The 6,452-nt window shown below is 55.0% G+C and overlaps 1 protein-coding gene across 5 annotated transcripts in view; it reads left to right on the top strand.

Annotated features, from left to right (window-relative positions):
- The window catches only part of Tenm2 (teneurin transmembrane protein 2), a 625,307-nt gene that overhangs the window by 507,341 nt on the left and 111,514 nt on the right, over positions 1-6,452 (top strand). The window lies entirely within an intron of this gene.

Below are 6,452 nucleotides of genomic sequence, written 5' to 3'. Positions count from 1 at the left end.
AAGGAAGGAAGGGAAGGGAAGGAAAGGAAGGAGGGAGGGAGAGAGAGAAGAAAGAAAGAAAGAAGAGAAGGAAGGAGGGAGAGGGAGGGAGGGAGGAAGGAAGGAAGGGAAGGAGGGAGGGAGGGAGAGAAAGAAGGAAGGAAGGGAAGGAGGGAGGGAGAGATAGAAGAAATAAGGAAAGAAGGAAGGGAAGGGAAGGAGGGAGGGAGAGAAAGAAGGAAAGAGGGAAGGAAGGAAGGGAAGGAGGGAGGGAGGGAGAGATAGAAGAAAGAAGGAAGGAAGGAAAGGAGGGAGGGAGGGAGAGAAAGAAGGAAAGAAGGAAGGAAGGAAGGGAAGGAGGGAGGGAGAGATAGAAGAAAGAAGGAAGGAAGGAAGGAAGGGAAGGAGGGAGGGAGAGAGAAAAGAAAGAAGGAAGTAAGGAAGGGAAGGAGGGAAGGAGAGAGAAGAGAAGGAAGAAAGGCAAGAAAGAGAAAGAAAGTAAGAAAGAAAGAGTGAGAGAAAGGGAGGGAGGAAGGAAGGAAGGAAGGGAAGGAGGGAGGGAGAGATAGAAGGAAGGAAGGAAAGAAAGAAAGAAAGAAAAAGAAAGAGAAAGGGAGGAAGGAAGGGAAGGAGGGAGTGAGGAAGAGAGAAAGAAGAAAGAAGCAAGGAAGGAAGGGAAGGAGGGAGGGAGAGAGAGAAGAAAGAAAGAAAGAAGGAAGGAAGGAAAGAAAGGAAGGAGGGAGGGAGGGAGGGAGGGAGAGGCTCTCGCTGACTGCAGAGCAGGTCAGGAGGTCAGGTAACTCGCAGCACTGGCACAGACAGAGTGGGTCGCGATGTCTGTGTCCCGCATCCTCAGTTCCTCCTGGCGGGGAGGCCACCAGCTGCCCCGGTGCCCTTGTGGGTGCTGATGGGCCACACAGATACACACACACAGACATACACACACAGACAGACACACAGCCGCATTCAGGGCTCATTGCAAAATGAGGGAGCAAGTCTTCAAACCCGCCGTCCAAAATACGGTCTACCCCCCCGCCCCCGTGCTGCGTGGCCCCGTGCCAGAACTCTGTCCCCACCACAGCGTTACTTAAATCATAAATCACCCCTGTAACTGTGCATTCATTAACGGCAGAAAGCAGGGTACCCCCGTGTAGGGCATCCCAACTCCACGGAGCCGGCTGGTGCACACATGCGTGCAAGGTGTGAACGAATCCATGCACAAATGAGTGAGTGAATGAATGAATGGATGGGTGGGTGGAATCTTCCGGAAACGTGGAGAAGGAAGTCAGCCCTGCTGAGACACAATCGCTAGACCGGTTCAGGTAGGCCCGTGTGTGCCCCTTCCCATGGGGAAATTGAGGCGTATTCACTTTGAGTTCATTTCGACTTATAAGCCGAAGTAGAAGACGTTTGTGTGTGTGTGTGTGTGTGTGTGTGTGTGTGTGTGTGTGTGTGTGTGTGTGTACGATGGTCCTGCTCTTGTTTTCCATTAGCTTCTGGAAACACAGCTTCTGAGAGGAGATGTGCTGGAGGCATCAAAATACAAACCAGATTTTGAAGGTTGCGTGCAGGGGAAACAAAACGTCTCGTTGGTGATATCCGTGCTTCTTCCTGGTTGGAGTGACGGTATTCCGCAGTCTCCGGTGTTCCCGTTAAACCGGTTCACACTTTTGATTATCTGTCAGCGCTTGTGCCAAGGGGTTTCCAGCCAACGTGTCAGTTCACGATCACCAGGCATCTCAATCAGCGTCACCCCAATCCTCCTCCTCGCCCATCCGGCCCAGCCCCGCCCTCCCCTCAGGTCACCTGGCTGCGTGGTCACCCATGTGTGTCCGGTTCTGTGCTCCTCCTTTTTAGTGCGGTTACTGGAAAACTAGTTTCTCGTGTGGCTTGAGTTCTGGGTCGGTGTTGGCAACGTGCCGGCGATGTGCTGGGTGGAGAACTCCAGGCGGAAGATGCCACGGGGGTGGGTTGGGAGGGGGGGTCCTGTGGGACAGCGGCCGGGGCAGCAGGTCTGAGGGCAGCAGCTCCCGGCCGTTCCGGGGGTTCCGGGGCGGAGCTGCAGGGGTGATGTAGGTCTCACCGCAGGAACTCTCCAGAACATCCAGATCTACAGCTCAAAGAACAGAGTCTGACCACCCTGAGCAATGAGCTGTCTTCGTTGGGAGGAGGAATTCCTAACCACCATGGCCCCCACCCCACCTGCAGACGTCTTGTGGAGTTTGAGGGAAATCGAGTCAGGCTCCGTCCGAGGGGACTCGGTTAGGAGGCGCAGCCCAGCAGCAGAACGCTTCCTTATAAACGCTCTACACCTGACCTCTCCTTCGGCCTGGGTGTGTGCAAATGGGCGCTCTCTCCCGGGAGGGTGGCGTTTAGTCAGCTCCTCTTCACTGTTAGAAAATGCCGGAATCGGGCTGCTTGCTGAAGGAGAGGAAGCAGGGCACCTCCAGACAGCATGGGGACCGTAGCACCTAAGGACGGGAAGTGTGCGTTTACCGGAGTGCTCTGGCCTCTCTTCCCTCGGAAGCCGGCAGAACTCCACCTGAAGACGGTCAGTTCTAACGCTTCCCAAGCCTTTGTCTCTCAGCACCACCGTGTAAGGCTGTTTTTCCACTGTGGCTGGGGCCTTCCCTGGGCGGCGGAGCACTCCCCTGGCAAGCGTGAAGCCCCCCCAAGTTTAGATCCAAGCACCTCCAAAACAAAACACGCGTCGCCCCTCTCCAGATGATACCACCAACCGAAGGCTTCGGGGAGGGGACGGAAGCCACGTCCAGCGTCTTCCCGCTGTCATCACGCTGGTTTTGTAGGAATCACGGTGTCACAGCCGGCTCTGTATGTGTGGCCATTTGTCGGGGTGTGTGTGGGGAGGGGGAGGAATGTGCACCGCCATGTGGGCCCGGCCTATGCCAGAAAGCCCTGGAAATCACTTCTGAGAAGTCAGTGGCCAGCCACCCAAAATACGTCCAACTGTGTCACTTACCTAATTACAGATGAAGCTCTGCTGCCTTTCTTTCATGGATACTGATAGCTCCCTTTCCAAAGCAAACTGACCCTTACTTCTCTCGCTGATTTAGTATTCACCGTGTTTAATAGAAGAATATCACCACACAGAGACCGCTGCACACTACCTCCTTTTTCAGCTGGACATGAGCTGGGAGAGAATAATAATAATAATATAAATAAACAATAAAAATAAACATAGAAGAGAATAGGAATATAGTAATCATAATAGAATAATCGAATGATTAATAATAAGAATGTCGGATAATAATGTTTTCCTTCACAATCAATGTGTGAAAAGACCTCTGTGTTACCTTTAAAAAAAAAAAAAGCAAATGAACTGAGGGAATGCGTACGCACATATTTGCTCATGCAGGAATTCTTTACCATTTCTGAGTGAAAGGGGAAAAAAAATTCTCGAGCCAACCCCGTCAGAAACTAACAATGGGAAGTTCTGTTGGCCGCCTCCCCGGGCACCCAGTGTCGGCTTTGCTGGGCAGATGACTCGATTGCAAGAGAGTTCCACGCAGGGTGCAGCCCGGCCTGCCCAGGTTTCCTGAACTCCTTTCTCCTCCTTACCCCAGGTGGGCCAGTGGGGAGGGGGGGGAGGAGGAGAGGGAGGAAGGCAGCCTTGCATTTGAACCGGCGCCCTGGTAGCCGGTGTCACTGAGCTAGCTGCATTTGCTCTCTGAGGCCCAGGAGCACTGCGAGGTCTCCTGAATACCTGGGTTTGATTTTTGTAGGTTTGGGTGGTGTTTTGTTTTCCCCTTGCGGGGGGACCGGCATTACTTGAGGCTGAACTCAAGGCCTCGTGCCCACCAGGCCACCTCCGGGAACTTTTACCTTTGGGGCTAGCGCTCTGCCGCTTTGGGCCACAGCGCTGCCTCTGGTTTTCTGGTGAATTGGAGCTAAGAGTCTCACAGACTTCCAGAGTCAGAGCAACGCTGCTATGACTCAGGAAACAGCAAACGTAGCATGTATTAACAATGCGCTGACTCTGCTAGCCTGGTTTTTGGAGAACATCCTGACCCAGTCAACCATGCAGGTCACACAGAGATCTGGAGTAGCCATGTGGCATCTCCCCTCTCTCTTTTTTTGAGTGAGTGTATCAGTCAGCATGGACTCAGACACGATCCTGTAACAAAGATCCCCACTCACTAAGGGGACTCATGACTGTCAGGGCTCATTTCTTCTATCCCCGGCTAGTGGTGGCCTGGCTAGAAAATAGTGTGGTAAAATGTCACCTGGACTGCCCGGGGGGGCTTGGACACCGGCACCGAAGTCCTCCACGTTTGACAGAAGCTGTTTGATACAGTTATTCCAATAGCATCAAAATATCACCGCGTGGCTATCTGGTCTATAAATGGCGGCGGTGTGATCTGACGCCACTCTCCAGCCCTCTGTGGTGGCGGCATTGGTTTTATTTGTGGGATGGCCCCCGTGGGCCCCCCCACCTTGTTTCACACCCTAAGTAAATAGAGGATGTGGTGGGCAAGTTGGTGCACCAATGGATTTGCTGGAATGCGGCAGATCCAAGGGACATCTTGGCTGGTGCAATTGCTTAGAAAGGAATCAAAGATGGGAGCTCGTGGAAATAACACACCAGGAAGCAAGTACACGAGAGGATGGGGTGGGGTCAAGGGGAGAAGGGGCAGAAGAAGGGAGAGGGGAAGAGCTGGGACATGTAGACAAGAATCCAGTGTCTATCTGCCGAAGTTAGGAAGAGTGCGGGCAGGGGAGGGGAGGGGAGGGATGGGGAAGGATGCAGCAAGGGGTGATGCGGATCAAGAGGCGGCACATTCGCAAAGTTCATTGATAGAGATTAGGATAATAATAACACCGTAAGGATGCAGATAGCATGCTGCTGCAGATAGCCCGCCTCCCAGTGCCCAGGGCAGACACTGATTGGTCAGTAGCAGAACAAGAGACGGGATGTCATTGGCCAGCGGGTCCACCGCCTCTCCAGAGCCTGGGTCTCCATCGTGGGTGTTTTATCCACGTGCCCACGGAAAGTCTAGAATCCTCCCTTCCTTTTCCCCCTGGCTCTGATGGACCCTCTCCCCCGACCCTTCTCTGGTTGTTCATGTTCACAAGACTTGGTTTTGGAATGAAGAGAGAACTACCATGGCACCCAGGCCAGGCAAGGTGCCCTCTGCTTTGCAGCTCAGCAGCCGGCAACTTCTGAGTACCCTGCTCCCTCCATGCCACCAGACCCTCCCAGAATGAGCACGGTGGTCGCCAGTGGTCTCACGAGGATGGGGCAGTACACGGGTGGTCACCGCGGCCCTCTGCACCCCCGCCCCGTCCCCTGAGCGGTGGGGAGCACCGACATCGGGCTGGGTGGGGCCCTGGCTCCTCTCCTGCACTGGTCCTGGGGTAGAGACGCTGCTGGCCCCTTGGCATGGTCTTCGTGGCCAGCAGCAGCTGGACCCAGACAGGCCTGGGAGGACCATGGGGTGGAGTTTGGGGATGGTTTGGGGGGTTTTTTGGTTGTTCTTTTTTTGGACCAAAAAAAGATCACGTTGAAATAGTTCATTCCTCGGCTCCTTTCACCTGGTAATTACAAACCAGAAGTTCTTGTTATATGAAGCCGCCACCACCGTCGGCTCTCATTTCCTGACCTCCGAGTGGTGAAAGTGTGTCATGATTGGAGGCAGTGGCATCCGGTCTCTTCGAGGAAGTGACCTACATAGGACGGGTGAGAAAGCGGGGGGAAATCGGGCGTCACCCCGACGGAGGGCGTAAGCGAGCGGGAGGCCTAGCCTTGCACACGGGCGGAGATGCGTGGGCGGCTGTCTGTCCATCCATCTGACCGGTCTTGTCTGAAGATGAGTTTTTAACCCTACGTGAATGCAGCCTCCCTCCCGATGGCAGGCTTGCAGAACGCTGAGCTACCTGCACGCTCTCCCCCTCCCCACAGACAACTCCGGCCGCCCGGCGGCCGCCCTCCGTCTCCCACGGTGCCCCGGATGCCAGCCAATGTCTCTGACACCGCCCGCAGACCCGGTGTTGTGCATGGTCCCGAGCCAAGAGCATGGCCTCCCTGGGGGCTTTGGGGACATGCAGGTGTTGGGGTACGCCTCCCCTCTCACACAGACCAGTGATCTAGGGGGCAGAACAGGCCTAACCCAGAGCCCGGGGTGCCTCCACTCTTTTATTGAAGCTGAGTCTCCCTGAGCAGTCTGGAGATCGCACCCCGGGCCTTGCTTCTGGAAGGTGGGCCTGGAGCACCTGCTTCCCACAGCTGGAGGGGAAGCGGGGGGGGGGGGGAGGCTCCACCCGGGCACCTCCCACCTGTTTTCTCCTCGCGCTCCCACCCACCAAGGGGCTGGGTGCACACTAGGGTGCCAGGACTGATGCAAGTCAGCTTGGCACGCTGTCTATCTGTCGCTGTCTGTCTGTCTGTCTGTCTTGAGCTAATCGCTGCGGCCATTTTTTTTTTCACACCACAGCTTCCTTAAAGGCAACCAACG

Source organism: Dipodomys ordii, unplaced genomic scaffold (assembly GCF_000151885.1).
Source record: "Dipodomys ordii isolate 6190 unplaced genomic scaffold, Dord_2.0 Scaffold112, whole genome shotgun sequence".
NCBI classification, from domain to species: Eukaryota; Metazoa; Chordata; class Mammalia; order Rodentia; family Heteromyidae; genus Dipodomys; species Dipodomys ordii.
Note: the sequence above shows the minus strand (reverse complement) of the source record. Positions and strands in the feature narration are given on the sequence as shown.